This window comes from Arachis ipaensis, chromosome B10 (assembly GCF_000816755.2).
Source record: "Arachis ipaensis cultivar K30076 chromosome B10, Araip1.1, whole genome shotgun sequence".
Classification (NCBI taxonomy): Eukaryota; Viridiplantae; Streptophyta; class Magnoliopsida; order Fabales; family Fabaceae; genus Arachis; species Arachis ipaensis.
This window is the reverse complement of record NC_029794.2, coordinates 105,596,489-105,620,230: the sequence shown is the minus strand read 5'-3', so window position 1 is coordinate 105,620,230 and position 23,742 is coordinate 105,596,489. Positions and strand designations below refer to the sequence as shown.

The window sequence follows — 23,742 nt, the reverse complement described above, 5'->3', positions numbered from 1 at the left end:
AACAATGCCTAGTGTCAATAGAGGGCATTGAGATTTCTGACATGTAGCAACTGAAATTTCATGTTAATAACAATTGTATTTTCTGGTGTCTAAGTTTTTATTCATATATGGCCTTCTTGTTATTTAAATGTTGTCTTTACCCCATTATTTGCAGAAGTTTGTCCTTCTTTGCACTTGACAGCAACTCTAAATCAAAGTTTGATGGCACCAAAAGTTATTTAGGGTAACCCTTTGAAAGTATTACAAAGGGAAGCTTGTTTCCTAAGTTAATATTTTTAGACATTTATCATCTTCTTTGTCTTTTATGCTGCAATTCATATGCTAATTCTTAGAATTCATAGTGAAAGGAGGCCAGTTGAAAGAGAAGCTTACAAACCACTACTCAAACTCTTACAGTCAAATTCATAATGTTTTAGACCTACAAACAGACAAAAAAAAATATGGATAAGAATTAGTTGGTTATCTTTATTTATATTATATAGCGGTAGACATTTTTTATTTCTAGTAAATTTAAAATTTAAGTTTTTATTATTTTTGTATAAATAAATTAAGAAAAACATGTTTCTGTTGTATTTTTAGTGTAAGCAGTAAATCACATATCAGTTAAATTGGGACTAAATGATGTATATATATTTGATAAATTAATGAACCCATCGCCTAAACTTACTCTGATATTTCTTATTTAATGAAATAATCTGAATTCTTCCAAATTCTGGGTTTTGCTTAAAGTGATTTTACATTGCACGCTTTCTCTTGAAGAGAGGAAGCTATATAGCTATTATATTTATTTATTTAGTTTCTTGAATATCTTCCTGTCAAAGTTCTTGAAGATATTAAAATGCAACACTTAGGGATGAAAAATTTTTTACTGTAAAACAAAACTTCATACTTGTAAAGCCACTAATAAAGCCACTAAATCAAACTTTGGGGCCTTTTTAATTAGTAATAATAGGAGTATTTTTCACGCAGTTAATGAGATCGGTTTGAAATTATAAACCACCATGAGAATTGTTCTGTTGTAAACAAGATAGGAAGAAGAATAACTTAATATTATTGATATTGTTATGTTTATAATTCTAGAGGTTATATTTCTCTAGGAACAGATGAACTTAAATTTATCAATTGTCAATCATGTGCATTATTGTTATGAAAATATTGTGTTGATTTCAATTATCTTTAAATGGGAACAACTACAATTGAGCTAAGCCCAATTCTATCTAATCTGATTTTTAACTTTTCATGAGACATAGTGCAGGCGTAGCCTATTCCCAAATGCCAAAAGCGTAGCCCTTGGTGCAGAAAAGCGTAGCCTTTGAGAATAGGCAACGGCCGAATAGAAATCACCCCAAAAAGCGTAGCCGTAGCCCAAAAAACGTAGCCGTAGCCTAAGGCATCATTTTTTTTCACTTTTGGCTACACTTTTCAAGTGTACCTGAATGGGTATTTTTCTTGTAGTGCCTGTAGCTAGAGGATGGTTGGAGTTCATCCAACGCTCCATCATCCCCACTAGCAACCGATCTGAAGTTACTGTGGATCGGGCCATCATGATTCATAGCATCATGATTGGTGAGGAAGTAGAAGTTCATGAAGTCATCTCCCTTGAACTCTACAAAATAGCCGAAAAGTCCTCCCCCTTGGCAAGGCTAGCTTTCCCTCATTTTATTTGCCATCTATGTTACTCAGCTGGAGCTTTCATAGAAGGAGACATTCCTATTGAGGAAGAGAAGCCCATCGCTAAGAAAAGGATGGAGCAAACAAGAGAGCCCACTCATGGAGCTCAAGAAACACATGAGGAAGCTCATCATCAAGAAATCCCTGAGATACCTCAAGGGATGCACTTTCCTCCACAGAATTTTTGGGAGCAAATCAACACCTCCCTAGGAGAATTAAGTTCCAACATGGGACAATTAAGGGTGGAACATCAAGAGCACTCCATCATCCTTCATGAAATTAGAGAAGATCAAAAAGCAATGAGGGAGGAGCAACAAAGACAAGGAAGAGACATAGAAGAGCTCAAGGACATCATTGGTTCCTCAAGGAGAAAACGCCACTATCACTAAGGTGGACTCATTCCTTGTTCTTACATTCTCTGTTTTTCGTTTTCTTTATGTTAAGTGCTTATCCATGTTTGTGTCTTATTACATGATCATTAGTATTTATTAACTTTGTCTTAAAGTTATGAATGTCCTATGAATCCATCACCTCTCTTAAATGAAAACTGTTTTAATTCAAAAGAACAAGAAGTACAAGAGTTTCGAATTTATCTTTGAACTTAGTTTAATTATATTGATGTGGTGACAATACTTTTTGTTTTCTGAATGAATGCTTGAACAGTGCAAATGTCTTTTGAAGTTGTTGTTTAAGAATGTTAAATATGTTGGCTCCTGAAAGAATGATGACAAGGAGACATGTTATTTGATAATCTGAAAAATCATAAAAATGATTCTTGAAGCAAGAAAAAGCAGCAAAGAACAAAGCTTGCAGAAAAAAAAATGGCGAAAAAAATAGAAAGAAAAAAGAGAAAAAGAAAGCAGAAAAAGCCAAAAGCTCTTAAAACCAAGAGGCAAGAGCAAAAAAGCCAGCTAATAACCCTTAAAACCAAAAGGCAAGGGTAAATAAAAGGGATCCCAAGGCTTTGAGCATCAGTGGATAGGAGGGCCTAAAGGAATAAAATCCTGGCCTAAGCGACTAAACCAAGCTGTCCCTAACCATGTGCTTGTGGCGTGAAGGTGTCAAGTGAAAACTTGAGACTGAGTGGTTAAAGTCAAGGTCCAAAGCAAAAAAAGGAGTGTGCTTAAGAACCCTGGACACCTCTAATTGGGGACTTTAGCAAAGCTGAGTCACAATCTGAAAAGGTTCACCCAATTATGTGTCTGTGGCATTTATGTATCCGGTGGTAATACTGGAAAACAAAGTGCTTAGGGCCACGACCAAGACTCATAAAGTAGTTTGTGTTCAAGAATCAACATACTGAACTAGGAGAATCAATAACACTATCTGAACTCTGAGTTCCTATAGATGCCAATCATTCTGAACCTCAATGGATAAAGTAAGATGCCAAAACTATTCAAGAGGCAAAAAGCTACAAGTCCCGCTCATCTGATTGGAGCTATGTTTCATTGATAGTTTGGAATTTATAGTATATTCTCTTCTTTTTATCCTATTTTATTTTCAGTTGCTTGGGGACAAGCAACAATTTAAGTTTGGTGTTGTGATGAGCGGATAATTTATATGCTTTTTAGCATTGTTTTTAGTATGTTTATAGTAGGATCTAGTTACTTTTAGGGATGTTTTCATTAGTTTTTATGTTAAATTCACATTTCTGGACTCTACTATGAGTTTGTGTGTTTTTCTGTAATTTCAGGTATTTTCTGGCTGAAATTGAGGGACTTGAGCAAAAATTAGATTCAGAGGTTGAAGAAGGACTGCTGATGCTGTTGGATTCTGACCTCCTTGCACTCAAAGTGGATTTTCTGGAGCTACAAAACTCAAAATGGCGCGCTTCCAATTGCGTTGGAAAGTAGACATCCAGGGCTTTCCAGAAATATATAATAGTTGATACTTTGGTCGAGTTTAGACGACGGAAAAGGGCGTTGAACCCCAGTTCTACGCTGTAGTCTGGAGTTAAACGCCAGAAACACGTCACGAACCAGAGTTGAACGCAAGAAATACGTTACAAACTGGCGTTCAACTCCAAGAATGACCTCTCCATGTGTAAACTTCAAGCTCAGCCCAAGCACACACCAAGTGGGCCCCGGAAGTGGATTTATGCATCAATTACTTACTTCTGTAAACCCTAGTAACTAGTTTAGTATAAATATGACTTTTTACTATGGTATTAGACATCTTTTGATCATTTTTAGATCTCTAGACCTCCATGGGAGGCTGGCCATTCGGCCATGCCTGAACCTTTCACTTATATATTTTCAAACGGTAGAGTTTCTGCACTCCATAGATTAAGGTGTGGAGCTCTGCTGTTCCTCACGAATTAATGCAAAGTACTACTGTTTCTCTATTCAATTCAACTTATTCCGCTTCTAAGATATTCATTCACACTTCGATATGAATGTGATGAACGTGACCATTATCATCATTCCCCCACCAACACGTGCCTGACAACCACTTCCGTTCCACCTTAGATTGAATGAGTATCTCTTAGGTCTCTTAGTCAGAATCTTCGTGGTATAAGCTAGATTGATGGCGGCATTCATGAGAGTCTGGAAAGTCTAAACCTTGTCTGTGGTATTCCGAGTAGGACTCTGGGATTGAATGACTGTGACGAACTTCAAACTCGCGAGTGCTGGGCGTAGTGACAGACGCAAAAGGAGGGTGAATCCTATTCCAGTATGATCGAGAACCTCAGATGATTAGCCGTACTATGACAGAGCATTTGGACCATTTTCACAAGAAGATAGGATGCAGCCATTGACCACGGTGATGCCTCCAGATGATTAGCCATGCAGTGACAGCGCATCGGACCATTTTCACAGAGAGGATGAAAAGTAGCCATTGACAAAGGTGATGTCCTTACATAAAGCCAGCCATGGAAAGGAGTAGGACTGATTGGATGAAGACAGTAGGAAAGTAGAAGTTCAGAGGGACAAAAGCATCTCTATACGTTTATCTGAAATTCTCACCAATGATATACATAAGTATTTCTATCTTTATTTTCTATTTATTTATTATTATTTTCGAAAACTCCATAACCATTTGATATCCGCCTGACTGAGATCTACAAGATGAGCATAGCTTGCTTCATACCAATAATCTTCGTGGGATCGACTCTTACTCACGTAAGGTTTATTACTTGGACGACCCAGTGCACTTGCTGGTTAGTTGTATCGAAGTTGTGAATGAAAAATAATTTATTAAGACGTGCGTACAGAGTTTTTGGCGCCGTTGCCTGAGATCACAATTTCGTGCACCAACCACCATCTACCAGTGTCAAGCCGCCGACAAAGCGGGTAAAGAGGATCATTAAAGTTGATGAAGCCAAGAAAGCCTTTCCCGCACAGGACACCACACGGTTCACTAACCGTTACTGCGAACAGATGTTCCCCATCCTAGCCGAGAGGAACTACAACAATGAGCATCTACTCATTGTTCCAACATACTTTGTTGATTTTGTGGAGCCCCGCATAGAGAGGATATAGTGGGGATTTTTGAGGAGGCAGCCACGGGAGGCCAACTTATCATAGGTAGTTGAATTCTACTCCAACTTCTACTCTCCTACCCTGCAGACTGTCTATGTTCATCAGCACCAAGTCCCTGTCTCCAAGAGTGCCATACAGCGAGCGCTAGACCTTCCACCCAGCCCAGATGGATTGGATGCATATCAAGAAGCCTCTCTTAAGTGCCAGATGTATCAGTTCGACTGGGATAGCGTCCTTGGAGTTATAGCCCAACCTAGCAGCACCTGGATCTATGGGCCGCATCGGTCAAAATCCAAGAGCATCTCAGACCAGTCACTTATCTTGGAGGCTCGCATGTGGGAACAGATTATGTCCCACTATATCTTTCCGAGCACTCATGAGTCCACCTTCACAGTGGACATGGCCGTCCTCATCTGGTGTATCCTGACAGAGCAACTCCTCAACCTGCCCCGACACATTCGGCAAGCCATGAGACACGTACAGATTGGGGGCAACCTGCCTTTCCCCACATTGGTTTCAGATTTAGTCTTGCAGTGGATGTGTCCTATCGGGCAGGGGACACGAAGGTCATGATCCCTAGGGCCGACCAGTATGTCCCACATGGGAAGTACGTCAGGCCACCAGTTCGTTTTGTGAGCTGGCCTGCAGGCCCATCTTTGGATACTCCTCCTTCTTCTAATCCACCATCATCCACACCACAAGCACCATCCACCCATCAGATGTTCCTTCAGATCCTTGAGAGGTTCGACTGGCAAGACCGGCGGATGGAGCAATTGGAGCGCCGTAACAAGTGCCAATACAACTATCTGAAGGAGCTCATAGTTGGTACTCACCCACCTCTGGAACAGAAGGACACCTCGGACTCCCCTTCATCCAGTAGCACAGGGAGCCATGGAAAACCAGACAGCGGAGGCGATGCTTCCAGCCCTACCTTGCTTCTTACTGATGGCACGGAGGACCGTTCCAAGCCTTAAGTGTGGAGAGGTCAGTCCTTGACTTCCAGAGGTAATTTCTCTCTTTTAACACCAACATTTTAGTTTTTCTTTTAATAGATAGGATAGATTGCATGATAATAATTACTTGCATGTATGTTCTGCTTGGTTGAAGTAATAAATTTCTTTTCAAGACCCTATTTTATAATATTTTACTAATTTAAATTGAAAATTTATGTTAAATTTATTTGAGGATTTTAATTTGGAACATGAATTATGGCTAAGAACACACCACCTGTGAGATTTGAGCTTAATTATATGGTTACATTATTTAACCATGATTTTTATTCTTGTGTGTTTTCTTATCTATGATTGTAATCTATAGTTTGTTCCATTCTATATGTCCATTATTTACTGTATTTGCATGCATACATATGGTTGAGGCCATCATTTGTTATTAGCTCACTTATCCCAAATAGCCTACCACTTCAATTACCTTTGTTTGCCACTTTAGAGCCTTTTAACCCCCTTTGTTCTATATTTTACCACATCACTAGCCTTAAGCGAAAAAACAATTAATTACCCCAATTGAATCTTTGGTTAGTTTAAGATAAAGATTGTGTATCAATTAAGTGTGGAAAATTGTGGAAACTTGGGTTGATGAAATTGTATTGTGTTTTATTGACAAAAGTATTGGGAATTTGGGTGCATACTCATGTGAGATTAGAAAAACCATATGCATTGATATGTCATGTTTGCTTTCATGTTCATCAAAATAATAATAATAATAATAATAATAATAATAATAATAATAATAATAATAATAATGTGTGTGTGTGTGTTAGTTGAGAGCTTAGGTTAGTCAAAGATTCAATTTACAGCTCACTTTGCCATACATGTATCCTCACCCTTACCTTAGCCCCTTTACAACCTTTAAAAGACCTCATGATGTTTGCATTTGTACACTAAATATCTGTTGATTGGTTCGATGAAGAACAAAGTTTTAGAAAGCATGACTATAGAATAGTAGAGTGAATAACCCTAGACACTTGAGCGATTAGAGTGTATATACACTTCCAGTGAGGGTTCAATGCTAGATTCTATGTTCCCTGCTTTCATGAGCTATCTTCTTAAAAGTTTACTTGTCTTTTATTGTGTGATTTGAATTAGTGGAATCTGATTTATTTTTGTCTTGAAGAACTTGTTTACTTTCAACCAAGTAGATAGAAACATCTTAGCATATAGTTGCATTCACATACAAAGGTTGCATCTCATGAGTCTTACTTTTCTCTATTTATTCTTTTGATCTCCTTGAGCTTAGCATGAGGACATGCTAATGTTTAAGTGTGGGGAGATTGATAAACCACTATTTTATGGTTTATCTAGTGCTAATTTGGGTGGTTTTTACCAAGTCTTTGCACACTGATTCATACAAATTGCATGATTTTACAATTCCTTCCCAATTTTGTTCTATGGTTGAAAACTTGCTTCCTAAGCTTTTAAATTGTGTATTTTAATCCCCCTTTATACCATTCGATGCCGTGATCTGTGCGTTAAGTGTTTTCAGGCTGTATAGGGGCAGGAATGGCTTAGAGGATGGAGAGGAAGCTTGCAAAGATGGAAGGAACACAAGAATTGAAGGAGATAACCAGCGAGGATCGACGCGCACGCATGGCTTATACGTGCGCATGATTTGGAGATTTTTACAGCGACGCGTGCGTGCACCTGACGCGTACGTGTGATAAGCGAGAGTGTATAGAGACACGTGCGCGTACCTGACGCTTACACATGACACGCGAAGATGACCATCGACGCGTATGCGTCAGTCACGCGTACGCGTGACATGCGCCACGTGCAGAAAACAAAGAAGACGCTGGGAGCGATTTTTGGGCTGAGTTTGGACCCAGTTTTTGGCCTAGAAACACAGACTAGAGCTAAGGGACAAGCAGAGACTTAACACACATTCTCATTTGCATAGTTTTTAGTTTTACTTTTAATCTTAGAGAGAAAACACTCCTTCCTCTAGGTTTTCTTCGCATTCATTGTTTTAGAGTTTATTGCTTTCGATTTGGATATTGAGAAGAGTTACTACCTCCGTTGAAGTTGCCTTTATTCTAGTTTGTTTCTTTATTCCTTTACTCTTTTAATTACTCATTAACCCTGTTCAGATAAGGATGTTTATGGTTTTGGAATTTATTAATGTAAGGAACTATTTTTACCTTTAATTAATTTTCAGTTATTATTTTAACTAATTTATCATGTCTTCTTTTTATTCCCTTTTATAGTTTATGAAAATGGCATTCATATCAATGGAGTAGACTCCCAACTTGACTTAGGAGTTGATTAAAAGGAGACCCTTGAGTTGGAATACTCAAGTGTTGATTTTAATTGGAAATTATTGGCCAATTCTCTAGTCACTAACGATCCTTCCATAAGGAGAGGATTAGGACTTGTGAATAAGAGTTAGCTCAATTACTTGACTTTCCTTTATTCGGTAAGGGTTAACTAAGTAAAAACAACAACCTCTTACTGTTACACTTGAGAAAATCCAACAAGGATAGAACTTCCGATTAATCTTCTCCCGGTCAAGGCTTTATTTTAAATTATATAAATTCTCTCGTTAATTTTCATTGCTTTAATTCATAATTATTTTAATTTCCCGTTCTCCAACTCTAAAATTTCTCGAAAAAATTCCTGACTAATAAAATAGTACTCTTTTATCAACTCGTTGGGAGACGACCTGGGAATTCTACTCCCAGTATTTTATTCTTAATTTGTGACAACCCTTTTAAATTGATAAGCAGAATTTTCATCGGTTAAGAACTGTACTTGCAACGCTATTTTCATTATAAATTCTTAATCGGCAAATTTACGCAGGTCAGGAAGTTTGCTTCATACAATACCAGGAGGATAGTTGTATATATATAGCATCACTGGCCATATGCTAATGTTTGAACTGAGAGTCCCGAATGGATTGAAGCCATCGGTTGCTAAAGTGAGCCTTATGTTATGAGGATCTTTAGCAAATTCTGGATATAACAAATCAAAATCCTTCCATGCCTTGCTATCTATAGGATGCTTTAACTTTTCATCTGAGTTAGGAAACTCCAAATGCTAGCACATTAGTCTTGCTATCTTAGAGGACATATATAACATTCTTAACCTAAGAGTAAGATGAAAGTACCTCAACACCTTTGCTGGTACCCTTTTCTTTTGATATTGACTTGTTCCCACAACTTCCGTATTGTTGCCTATGTTCTCTTCTACTTTATATCGAGATGCATTACAGACCACATATTTCTTTTTTTTTTCTCATTGTCTTTTCCCGAAAAGAGCATATAGTTATTTGGACATGCATCAATTTTTTCGTATCCCAAACCTAACAATTTAATCATTTTTTGGCTTCATAAAATGAAGTGGGCAAGTTAGCATGGGAAAAAGCATTGTTGAGAAGGTCGACTATCATGGAGAATGTCATATCAGTAGCACCGCACAACACCTTGATATGATACAACTCAACAACAAATGATAATTTACTATATTTTGCACACCTAAGATATAATTTACGATTCCCATCCTTTAGAACTCTCTAATTCTCCTTGAATCCTCATTAGTCTAATTTACCGGCGGCATTGGAATGGAATCAGTTCTCGAAGCAAAGGGCTCATCATCATCACCTTCATAGTTATGGTTATCTATACCAAAAATATCATTCAACATATCATGCAATGGAGGTTTTTTAACAGGCTCTGTATGATCGTGATCTAATATTTCTTCTTTCGGCTGGACTACAGTTTCTCCATACATATACCAAGAAGTATACTTTTTTGGAAATTCTTTTTGGAGTAAATAAGTTAATACTTCAATTCTCATCCCCATATCGTTAAACCCACATTTGATGCATGGACATATAATTTTTTCATTTATAACAGCTCTAGCAAAAGCAAAGTCCAAAAACTCTTCAACCCCGCATTTATACTCTATTGATGTAATAATTGATTTATAAATCCAACTTTTATCAATCATAATTGGATAACTGTGTTTAAATAATACTGTACCAAAACATAAGTGTATGAAAGGCATAACAATGAATGATACAACGACAAATTAGCATATCATGTATTAGTTCCTTATTAATATACACAACAAATTATAGAAATGTAGTGACATAAAGTGTGAAGGAGGTGTTAGTGAACCAACCTAAATGGATCGTCAAATTAATATTACTCACTAATCAGCTGCAAAGTAAGGATAATTGTATTGTAGAGTCTCACAATCTGCATCACAAAAACAAATGAACCTTGTCATTAATAATCAATTATGCATAATAAATTTAAAAATTATTTAGGTAGAAAATCTTAAAACAAATAATTTTGTATAATTTTTAACTAAAAATATACAAAAGAACTCCATATAAAATGGAATAAGTTATGGTAAATGATATGATATTTTTAATATTAATATAATATCTTATATATGTTTTTTTATAAATATGTTGTATACTTTATATATGAAAGAAAAAGTAAGGCAACATAAACACCATAAAATTCATCTAAAGTGATAGCTTGATTTATTTAGAAGTAAACCAAATTATTTTTATTACACAATGATGTTGTATAAGGGTATTTGAGGTTGCAAAAAAGTCTAACAAGTACTTATAATGAATATACCGAGCTACTGTATTAATTTCACAATGGAGGGTTATGACACGGAAACTATTCATAACAAGATTTATGAGTACTTTTGCATACTAATAATTTATGTAAATTGGCTTTATTTTGTTACTCTCATACAAAGTTATGTTGTTTGTTAAAGGCCGATGTTAACTTCTTTAAACACTATAAAATCATCTATTCTATAACAAGAAAACTAATAACAAAAAAACAAACAAAATCAAATCTAAGAAGATTCGGTAACTTTTTTATCTGATTTAAGTATTTTTTATTTAAATAATTTAGTGTTATTTCATATTACACTCTGCATTTAATATATTTTTATATTATATAACTATATTAGAATATTCAATAAGTATTGGTATTGTTGTATTTTTATAAATTGATAGAAGAATTTGTAAGAAAAATCCTTTTCTTCATATTTGTTGGTTATTTACAGTGAAAACAAATTATTAAAAGAGTTAGTTTTGATTCAATTATTGAAGATTTTAAAACTTTCAACACTGAATGCCATTTAATAGTACTTTCTAATTTTTATTTGTAGATATTTATTTTTTATGATATTAGTAATAAAAAAATAAGTTTTATTTATAAAGTTTATTTTAATATAAAAGATTTTATTATGATTTTTATGTTAAGATTTTTGGCCTTTTAAAATTTTTCAGTCAAGCTTGGACTACTGTGAGTACGATAATATATATCTGGAAATACAAGTACAGTACCTATTTGAGAGCAGTGGTGCACAAGAAACAAAATATTAAATAGCAGGAAATATAACCTTTAGGCTATTTGAAACCCCAACAAGTTGATCAACATTGGTTCCACACTTTATTTATCCTGAATAATTTCATCTTCAATGTCCTACAAGGGAGAAAAGGCTATCAATGAGTCGAAAAAGACATTAAGTATACTTAAATCATATAAAGTGAGGTACAACTTTGACTAAACAATTTACCTTTATCTCTGGTCTCGATAGTCTCCGTCGCATTCCTATTTTTTCTTTATAACAGTAGCAAGATAACAAACTAATATTAATGAAATCCAGGATATTCTTCTATTGAAATGTGAATGAACAAATAATAAGAATATACAAATGAATGAGAAGAAGTATCTGTTCTTATATAATGTTGATATGATGCACATTTAATAGGAATTAGTTAAGCAAAGAGTTGGCTATATGACTAGGTAACGAATGATCTGAACTATCTTCATCTATCTTATGTGTTGGACATTCTTTTTATTCTTCTCTGTTACTGTTATCCTTTTCTTTTTAACAAATTTTAAATTTAAAATCTTAAAAAACTTAAATTGAATGTTCTTAAATATTGATATTTAATTTAATTAAATACATATTCAATTATTAATTGAAATAAAACCTAAATATACTGTGTATATTATTTTCAAGCCGCCAAATTTCACTTGTTTTATAATAAATATTAATTTGCTATATTGACTCAAGATTCATTTATGAAGAGGACAACCCAAGTGATGTGCTTAGCTCGGATGGGATATGCAGCTTATGTCTTTTCTTTATTCATTCGTTTCTTTTATTTTGTGTGTCTGTTTGTCTAATATTGTACTAATTTTATTTCAATTAGCATGTTTAAAAAGCAATAATCATGCTCACGGGTTACATAGGAACATGCACATTAGTATATGGATAGTTTACGAGGATGCTATTTTTGAAAGAATTGTATTAACTCTTAGAATGGAAGACTAGCTTTTCAGAGGAGTCATAACAACCAATTATTAGTAGACAGACATGTTCAGTCGAAAACAAAAAATAACATTAAATGAAAAGACTTCAACAAAAGTAAAACAAAAGTACATCAAATATAGTATTCTCCTTGACACTATATTTCACAAAATCGCCGATGTAATAACCTACCACACAGAGCTTTACACCTAGGATGTAAAACAGAGGTGGCGAGGCGCTACGACCTCTAAAATAAAATATAAATACGTATAATAGTTGAAAGAATGTAGTATACTAGGAGCCTTGAAGAATGGGTAAAGCAAAAATCGCAAAATTAAAAACGCAACACTCAGGAAAGAGATTACTTGCGTACGAAAAAAACTAAGGTTCATAAACATATATATATATGGAAAGTAAGAGTAGAGGATCAAGATACAAAATCTCAAGCTCCGAACTCAGCCTGCGAAGCTAAGGCTGGCCAGAGAATAGTTATATATATACACATAAGGAACTATAACCCAAAATACATAAAAGTAACCCTAGTTCTCCATAAACCTCTATGAGGTACAACAGTAAAGCATATATACATAGGGAGAGTCTATACATATAGACATAATAAAATAGAACAAAAGTAGAATCCCGAATAGCCCATTTTGCTACGGAGAACTCCAGACGCATAGCGAGGTGCATCTCGTCCTGCATATGAAAAAACAACAATATCGTATGGGATGAGAACCGGAGATACTAAGAGTAAAGGATCAAGATACAAAATATCAAGCTCCGAACTCAGCATGCGAAGCTAAAGGCTGGCCAGAGAATAGTTACATACATATATATATAATCCATAACCCAAAATACATAAAAGCAACCCTAATTCTCCATAAACCTCTATGAGGTGCAAAAGTAAAACATATATACATAGGGAGAATCTATACATATATATGACAAAACAGAAAAAAGTATAATCCCAAAAAGCCCATCTCGACCTGTATATGAAAAATAACAACATAGTATGGGATGAGAATTGGAGGTTCTCAGCATGGTAAAGGTGCCACGCACATAAAATATAAGGCCCTGGGAATGCCAGAGGCAATCCTAGAATGCCGACACTCAGATTATAAAACTTAAGGAACTAAAATAGAAACCATAAACCAGGGTGGTTCTCTAAGGCTTTCTAAACTAAACCAATTCTTCAAATCTAATTAAAACTTAGCTAGAGCCCTAACTCTCTCTGTCTTTCCTCCATTCCTCCATCTCCGGTGAAGTTGCAAAGGCAAACAAGCAGACAATGGCAAACACAGGTAGGATACAAGTAATACAGATAGAAAATACAACAAATATCATATTATAATCACTTAGGAAATCCCAATTAATGCACAAGCAAGCAATTCAAACAATATGCATATGATGCATGCCTGTCCTATGACTGATGAGTCTCATCTGTCGGTTATCAAGTTAAACTGACATGTCCGGCTACTAAGTCCTGGACCGTCCCCCGACGCGCATCCCCAATAGTCTATGCATAGCTTTTTCTTATATATATAAAATTGCTCAATGGGGTTAACCTTCTCGGAAATTTATAAGTGCTCTGTCAATAGAGTATCGAGTCAACCTGAAACACGTGGTGGCAAGCCACGATACTTTACCCAAGAAAATTCGTATCTCAGATAATCATTTCATATTCATTCATAAATATTTCATAATCATTCATATGGCTATAACATCACTTGTTCATCATATAATTTCATTTTTACACATAACATATCATAACCTGGAGCAAGTGGGGCGAAACCACAACCCTTGCGTCTACCCGGGGAGCCTCTATAATAACCAACCTGGAGCAAGTGAGGCGAGACCACAACCCTTGCATCTACCTAGGAGGTACATTCTCATATGCCCAAGAGGAATAAAGGAGGGGATCCTAACCTCGAACCATCTCGTTGGGGGCGATTTTACAATACCAGGAGGAACAAGGAAGGGGATCCTCACCTTCCACCATCTCCTGGGGTCGCACTTTCGAGAAAGAGTACCCAGATGTAACATTTATTTCTTTCTTTAGCAAGTTTCATAATTCAAGTAGTGTATATATATATATATATATATTCACCCTACCTCCTCATACCTAAATCATCACTTCACAAACTTTCTTCATCTCCAAGTTACCCACTATTCCTAGCTTCATCTCATTACTAGGCTACTAACAACCTCTAGGGTCAAAGGAATGAAAATAGAGGTTTAGAGGATTCAAAATTAAGCTTTAAAACACTAAAACTCAATTGCTGAAAACAGGGGCCACGTGTTGTAACACCCTAACTACCAAAGCTCACGCTTCCGGCTGCGCAATTCTGATAGCTCGGACATTACGACGACTTTTATACTATTTAATACTAAAATATGAGCCTGTTTAAAACTTTAAACTTTAAACCACTCCCAAAAACACTTTTGCTATACAACGTACATCCATACATACCATAAAATTTACAAAAACTCATAAAGAGTACATCCATACATATATACATACATATATATAAATATTATTACAAGCATTAACCAATAAAATCCCTATCCCTCTTACAGAATATATCAAGATAAAGGCGACGGTACAATAAACCATAACTAAAATAATACAGAGCATCTCAACAATAACTAAATAAACTCTTCGTAACTTCTGCGCCCATATCCTGAAAGGGAAAAATGTACGAGGGGGTGAGAACATCATCCTCGAAAGGGTTCTCAGTAGAGGGTTTTTGGGAATTATTGTGATAGGATACATGAAGAAAATCGCACCAGTGATTAATAACTGTCTTATGCCTCTTTTCAAAAAAAAAAAAACGGTTTACAATAAAAGTAAAGTCGAAAATCTTTTCTAAAAGAGGAACCGTTCAATTCTCAAAAACTCAAAAGCCTTTCAAAAAGGTTTAACCATGATGAACCAAATTAGCATTTCATACTTTTCCAAACCAGAAGCACAAAACCAGAACCAATCATCGGTCCATCTCATTTCAAACACGGCCCTAGGCCCAAACAATCCAACCACGGCCCTAGGCCCAAACAATCCAACCATCAACCGAATCACCACAATCCAACAGAGTCCCAGTTGCAAACACAGATAGGAAGTTCAAGCACAAACAAACAGTTACAACAAGTAGAACAATTAGCAGTTAATCACATAGGCAAACCAAGTATAATATGCACACCCAAACAATGTCACATAAATGCATATGATGCATGCCTGTCCCTAGTGGCTGATGATATAATCTGTCGGTTATATAGCCAACCCGACACATTCTGGTAGCTAACCATGGACAGAAACACCCATTGCTACTACCCAGGCGGGTGTTTAAAAGCTCAACCTGGAGCGAGTGGAATCACCACTACTACCGCTACTACCCAGGCGTCACAGTCTCTAACCTGGAGCAAGTGGGACGAACCACAACCCTTGCTACTACCCAGGTATCTCAAGCATATATTCATTCAGTCCCAGCCATGGATCAACATCCATCTCAGCCATCTGGCTTAAATTCATAATTCATAGTCAGCCATACGACCCATAACTCATTCGGCAATCAGCCATAAATCAATATCATACACAGCCATTCCGGCTCACGGTTTAATCTAGAACCAGCCAATATTCATAATCATACACAACCATTCTGGCCCATAACAAAACAACACTTCCACCATCCAACATCATCAAATTCATAAAACCGGCATTTAAGCCATAAATCACTTTTTCTCAAATCACTTCATTTGAAATCAAATTTCAAATCTTTTCAGCCTTGGCTTTAAAGATCTCATTTCTCAAATCATCTCAGGCTCATAACCTTTTTAAATAACCTTTTAAACAAGACTGGAATTTTGTAGAAATTTCGGCAGCACCTCCCCTAAAACTTGGACTTTTGCCACCCGGTTCGGGTCCCATCTAAACCGTTTCTCATTCCTTTTCAACAGCTCAAAACCAGAAATCAATTCAAAGCAAGCTAAATCCAACAGTCGCCTCAGTGGCAGATCTCAAGAAAACCATTCCAAAGTCAACTAAATATCAACCGATTTAACTTATTTCCAAAGCTTTAAAGAAACGGTTCAGTAACAAATCATTTGTCCAAGATCAAGTCAATTAAAGTAAACCGGGCTGAATTCAAAAGTGCATTCGACTTTTCACATCATCAAATAATTGACTCAAATCAAATCAATCCTCAACGGATTAAACTCAGATTTCAAATCTTTAAAGAATCACTTCAAAACATTACATTTCACAAAGCCGCACAACAATTCAGCCAAACAAACATCCATAATCATTCGAGTCAATCAAATAATACATAAGGCAGATACAATCACTAAATACACCATATCTCACATCAGTATCCATATGTAATAATTCCAATAATAAACTATAGTTTTCGGAAAGCGCCCCTACCTCAAAATACAATTCCATAATCCAAACGTCTCACGGAGTCCTTTCCGCCTCAACTCAAAATCACCGGCAACCAAAACCTCAGCTCCCAGCCACTTTCGCAATAACCATAGCAACACTAATCGCAACATATAATAATCAGGACTCGACCCCACGTTATCAAAACTCATATTCATTAACCGAACACAACAGAATACTAACGCGAGGCTTTCCGAAACATAAATACTTACTGAACTAGCGAAACGAAGCAGCTGCGATTTCGAACAGGCCCGGCAATAGCTCCGGCGGCGGCCAGAAGCTCCGGTGGATCAACTATAAAAACCGCGTAGCATTAAAACCTTCTCGAAATCCAAAAAGGCAGAAACCTCAAATGAAACCCTTACCGGTAACTTTTCCGGCAACGGCAGAAGTAGCCAGAAGCTCCGGCGGTGGTTCCGGTGGCCTCAGAACTCCGGCGACAGTAGCAGAAGCTCCAGCTAAGCACCGCGGAGTAGCAGGTCGGTAGTGACAGAGGCAAACGGCAGTGACGGGAACTATCTCAGCCTCGGACCTCTCCCCTTCCTCTTCACGCACGCCGGTCTTCTCTCTCCTGGAAGAACCCCTTTGACGACGACGGCAGAACGGCGGCGGTCAGTGGCGCGACAGCGGCGCTCAGTCTCAGCCTTCCTCTCCGACGCGACGCGGCGGCGACCGGCGCAGCTTGTGACCCCATGGGTGACGGCGGTGAGGCACGAGCTCCCTCTCTCCTCCGACGCGAAACTCTCTCTCTCTCTTCCCTCTGTCCTTCGTGCGGTTCTGGAGGCAGTGTCACGTGTCGGCGGCGACGTGGTTAGGTCGCGACAACAAGGCGCGGTGGCGGCGATGCAAGTCCACCTTTCCCTGTTTCGCGAGCTCGACGGCGGCAAGTCCTCCTCCCTCTTCCTCTTTTCCCGCCGCAGCCCCCTGCCTCTCACTTCACGGATCCCTTTCTCTCTTTGTTTCTTTCTTTCTTTCAATAAGCTTGCAGCTGCTACTGCTGCATTAGGTATCCTGGGGTGTACCGGGTCAGGGGAACCGTGTAGGGTTTTTAGGGTTAGGGTTATGTGTGTTGAGTTTTAGGATTAGGGCAAAATTTGGTTCAAGGGTAATTTTGTAATTTCAAATAAAAGTAGGAGTAATATAGTAATTGAAACCAAAATTAAATCCAACACTAATTGTATATAGAAAAATACTATTTGCTCATTAATTTTACAAATCATTTTCAATAGAAAACCCAAAACTAAAAATTAGAAATAATATAATTAATTTCTCTATTTTTCTAAAATAGCAGTACTAATATTTAAAATATTACTGATCTAATCCAAACCATGTAAAACCCCTATTATTTCATAGCTGCCAAATTTACAATCTAAATATAGAAAATAATCCAATAATTATAAAATTGGATAATAATCATAACCCATCTCAAATTCGATAAATCAACACTTGCCTTAATTTTCTTAAATAGAGAAATTTCTGAAATTAAAGTTACAGAAACACTGAATTTGAAATTAGTTAATGATAGCCCTCTTTCAAAAGTTTTGGGTCTTACACGTGTATGCCCGCGTGGGCGTGCACTTTGGCCTATTTCGCGTATGCAGCCCCCTTTACGCGCATGCATGTGCATTAACAGAAACGCATGGTCGCGTAAGGGAGGTTCGCGTACGCAAAAATCCCAGGTCACGCGTATGGATGGGCGTACGTTTTATCAAAAATTTTGCCTAAGTTTGAAAACCTGCAGAATTTCAATTTTGAATCCCAAATTTTTGATGCGCATAAATTTTTCGTTTTAAATCATTTTTCTTCCGTTCTTCAAATGGCGTAAACTTCACGAACCCAATTTTCATATAAAATAGATTTTAAATAATTTGGGGGTCCGGATGCCGAGTTATGGCTCGTCGAAGTTCGGCCAAAAATCCATTTTTCACAAACAAACTCAAACCACAATTTTCATCAAAACCAAACTCAATGCCGACTTCCCATACATATATTCAGCATGGAAACATATCATAGCATACCCATATAGCTCTACTATCTACTCTTCATACCACAATCAATCATTCTTCACTCTTACCCAATTCACACCCTAAGTTCCTCACTTCTTTCAATAGAATCACCAACATTCTATCATATATACATACATAACTGATGAGCAGATATTTTATAGGCTTTTTGGCATCATTTTCATATAGTTTTTATTATGTTTTGTTTAAGTTTTATTATATTTTCATAGGTTTTAGTGAAAAATTCACATTTTTAGATTCTACTTTGAGTTGTTTGGGTTTATGATGAATTCAGGTAATTTTTGGCTGAAATTGAGGAGCTTTGGAAAAGTCTGAGTCAGAGACAAAGAAAGGATTACAGATGCTGTCGGATTTTGACCTTGGTGCACTTGAAGGAACATTTTTGGAGCTACTCAAGTCTAAATGGCGCGTTCTCAACGGAATTTGAAAGCTAACATCCAGGGCTTTCCAGCAATATATAAGAGTCCATACTTTGCTCTGGAAATGAAGGTCCAAAACTGGTGTTCAACGCCAACACTTCACTCTCTTCCTGGCGTTGGACGCCCAAAAGGGAGCAGCTAGCGTCCAACGCCCAAAAAGGAGTCAAAAGCTGGCGTTCAATGCCCAAGAAGGATACTAACTTGTGGAGTCACCCTTAGCTCAGTCCAAACTCTCACCAAGTGGGCCCCAAAAGTGGATTTTCGCACTATCAACCTAGTTTATCCTATTTTTGTAATCCTTAGTTGCTAGACTAGTATATATAGAACAAAGATCACCCTTGTTAGAGATCTTTGCCCATTCAAACCTTTCATTACTTTTCTGTAAGCTATGAGTCACTAACCTCCTAGGTTAAGGTTAGGAGCTCTGCTGATTCTTATGGATTTGAAGGATTACCATGTGTTCATAACACGCAGCGGAAGAAAAGAAGGTAATCCTAAAGATCTATTTTTGTGCTTAAATTTTATTCCAATAATGTAAAATATAGTAGATTATCTAAATACCTGAGTACGCTAGTAAAATCTTTTTCTCCTTCGATGGTACGAAGGCGCTATGCGTATCCACACCGAGACCAACCTTTGCTGTCAACTCCTTGACCAATGGACATCTGATCTAAATTGAGAAACCTCTTGCAACTCTTTGCACACCATAAAATTCTTCTCCAAGAATTAGGCTCACATACATTTTTATACGTAGAGGTAAAGGAAATACAACCCTTGTTATTCTCTCTGTCTTTCTCATGATTCATCTACTCTTGGCATACATATATATAGTATGAGATTTGTTACTGATTTTAAATTTGATTCTCAATTCAAATTTAAATCATATCTTTAAATTCCAAATCTGAATCCTTTAAATTTTATAAATCATATCATAACAATTTAAAACATAATCGATTTGGATCACATCCAAATTTATAATTCAAATTCAGAAATAGAATAACTAATTATTCTCAAATTTCATTTAATATTCTCAATTATCATACTATTATTATATTCTTGGTGCTAGCAAAGAATATAATAATATTTCATTTGAATTAATATAATTATTTATTTGATCAAATTAAAACAATAATTAAATAATTCTACAGCAAAGATTAGAACACTCGTTAGTGTGTGACCCCATAGGTTCAATACTAAGTGAGTAGTAAATTAGTCATACTAAATTTACTAATCAAGGTTGGCGTCTAGCAACACTCCTTAACGACCCGATAGTATGAAGTAATATATTTTTACTAAGAACCAAAGAAGATCAAAGTATAATTCCTTCCATCTTTCCAGCTCTTGGTTAACCTTTAGAGTATGGTTTAATTGTCAAACTCTAACTTGTTACCATTATTATAATGAACTGTGAATGACCTAAGAAACTCATTTCTTCATTCATTCAATCTCCTTGACCAAGGTTTTATTCATCTCATTCATTATAATCATAGAGCTCAAACTCTTTACCGAGAGTTGACGGATTCCTTGTTGACTAATCATTAATTCTACAAGTATTTAAATCATACCCAATATCCATTCAACTAGCACCCTAGGGTATTAGGTGTCCGGAATCAAAGTATAATAAATACATTCTTAATTACTATGATAGTCGCAGGTCAAAGAAAACTCGGTTACTATGTTCATCTTGAGAATATCCTATTGACAAATATACGGTAATTATAACCATTAGGAATTCTCAAAGTGAGTCAGTTCAATGGTCATATCTCTATATGCACCATCTATATATATATAATTTAATAAATGAGATCTATAAAAAGTAGCTAGATCCTACTAGAAACTACCTAAAAATAATGCCAAAAAGCGTATAAATTATCCGCTCATCAAATACGATTATAAAAAAGCTAAGTAACTATTAGATCTATCTTTATAGAATTGTATCATTAAACAAATAGGCTACTTTTTTAAAAAGTTAGTTTGACGATCAAACATTTTATACTTTCAGGAGAAAGTATATCCTCTATTGAGTGGTATACAATTCTAATAAAAGTAATTGTACTCCCATTCTTTCTTTAAGATGGAATTCTTTTTTCAAAAAGGAGTTTAACATATTATCACAGACACTTTGTCATAAGAAGAGTGATAAAAATAATCTCATTATTTCTTTAGGGTAACCAATAAATCTCATTTATTGGACCTAATATCAATTCTATTGTTATGCAATCTCTTAACACATATAAGACATCTCCAAACTCTAATGTTCTTGAGTTTCAGCTTATGCCTTTTCCATATCTCATATGGGTAAAAAAATGATTTAGTGAGAAATTTGTTAATTTAGCAAAATTTCTAAAATATAGTCCAAATATTTAACAAAATACTCAACTAAATCAAATTTCATGTTTCTTAAACATGATGGAGTACATAGAGTACTAGTATTTGTGCATGGAGATAATTTCATTCTCTATTCAATAGAATATCAATTAGATAATTAGAGATTTTACTTTAAGCTCTTATAATAAAAATACTTAATATTTTTATTATTGGTCAAACCAACCGTTAAGAGTAATTTTGATTTGCATTCTCAATACTCATGTTGAATTTTTCTAAAAAGATCACAAATTTAATAATATTAAGGCCAATTATAAATTGTTTGTAACAAAATAAATCTCAAAAAATGCTTGCAAGAACAATTCTCGCAAAGCCATTTGCCTAATGGCATTTCAACTTCTAAAGTTGTTTAATTCAAAATATATTGCCCAATACTCGCACTAGTTCAAATAAAATCTTTGATAGTCATATTATCTTGCTTTGGGCATCGTACATCTTCTCAAGATGTTTAATAATAAATAGTAAGTTGTCTTTGAAATTGGAACTCATGGTTGTCAAAACAACCCATATTGTAATAAAGCAATATTTCAAATTCTTCACAACTTCTAACTATTCCATAACCAAATTTATTAGACAATATTATTCAATAGGATTATCATGTCCATGATAACCTTTTCATACATAAGAACAATTCTCAATGTATAGCCAATTTATTACTTTCAAAGTATGCCATACGAAAGATTGACATATTTAAAAAAATTAAAATATGAAAGTAAATCAAGAAATCTATATTTCTGAAAAAAAATTATTTAGAATCGCGGATGAGTATCTTGGTTGTCAAGTTGTTACTCATACCTATCCCAAATAAATATGATTAAATTGTATCCCATACAATTATAATCCCAAATAATTATCTGGTTGTCAGACAATTATTTAACTGAATTATATTTTATATCCCTAGGTTGTCTAGGTTCAAGTATAAAATTAATTCTCCTTAGACATAATCATATGCATAAATAAATTCTATCTTTGAGTATAAGTCTCCTGGTTGTCAGGTTGTTCCTTGTAAACAAGAGATAAATTTTTTTTTTTGACAATCTCCTAACCTTTAGGATTTATCTCTGTTGTTAGAGAATTTTTCATCAGTACTCATAGATTAAATTTTATACTCCCAGATTGTCTAGGCAAAATATAAATTTAAATCCCTAATACCTCAAATGTATATACTGATTATTATCTTGAAAATAAAACTCCTGGTTGTCAGGCCGCTCTTTATAATCAAGAATATTAGAAAAACTAATTTTTAATATTATAGTGTTCAAAGCACATCAATCAAATCAAAATTTGATTGTTCATGTACTAACGTTTAGCCTTAAAAATTTATCAAATCAAATTTAACCTTTATATATACACTTATATATATATAAGAAACAAACAAAAGATATTTTGCATCTTATTCCTTTTATTGTGATCAAAATCACAATAAAATTTAATATATAAATAAAATCAAATAAAATATTTGATTATAAATATAACTTTTATATTAAAAGAATGATAATTTAATCAAAATTAAATAATTAAAATAAATTAACTATTAATTTATTAAAAAACCATCTCAGTGAAAATAACTGCATCACATGCTTAAAAAACAATTTGAATTAATCTTATTAATTCACAAACTTTAAGAAAATAGGAATAAAAAAATTTAAACACAAAAAACGCCAAAGCTCTGATACCACTGAAGGATTACCATGTGTTCATAACACGCAGCGGAAGAAAAGAAGGTAATCCTAAAGATATATTTTCGTGCTTAAATTTTATTCCAATAATGTAACATATAGTAGATCAGATCTAAATACCTGAGTACGCTAGTAAAATCTTTTTCTCCTTCGATGGTACGAATGCGCTATGCGTATCCACATCGAGACCAACCTTTGCTGTCAACTCCTTGACCAATGGACATCTGATCTAAATTGAGAAACCTCTTGCAACTCTTTGCACACCATAAAATTCTTCTCCAAGAATTACGCTCACATACATTTTTGTACGTAGAGGTAAAGGAATAACAATACTTGTTATTCTCTCTGT

General features: G+C 35.4%; 1 long non-coding RNA gene across 1 annotated transcript; it reads left to right on the top strand.

The window, feature by feature from the left end:
* On the top strand, nucleotides 3,190–17,199 carry LOC110267950. The gene is made up of 3 exons (XR_002355935.1): nucleotides 3,190–3,201; nucleotides 4,581–4,590; nucleotides 17,117–17,199. It is a non-coding gene; the product is annotated as an uncharacterized LOC110267950 (long non-coding RNA).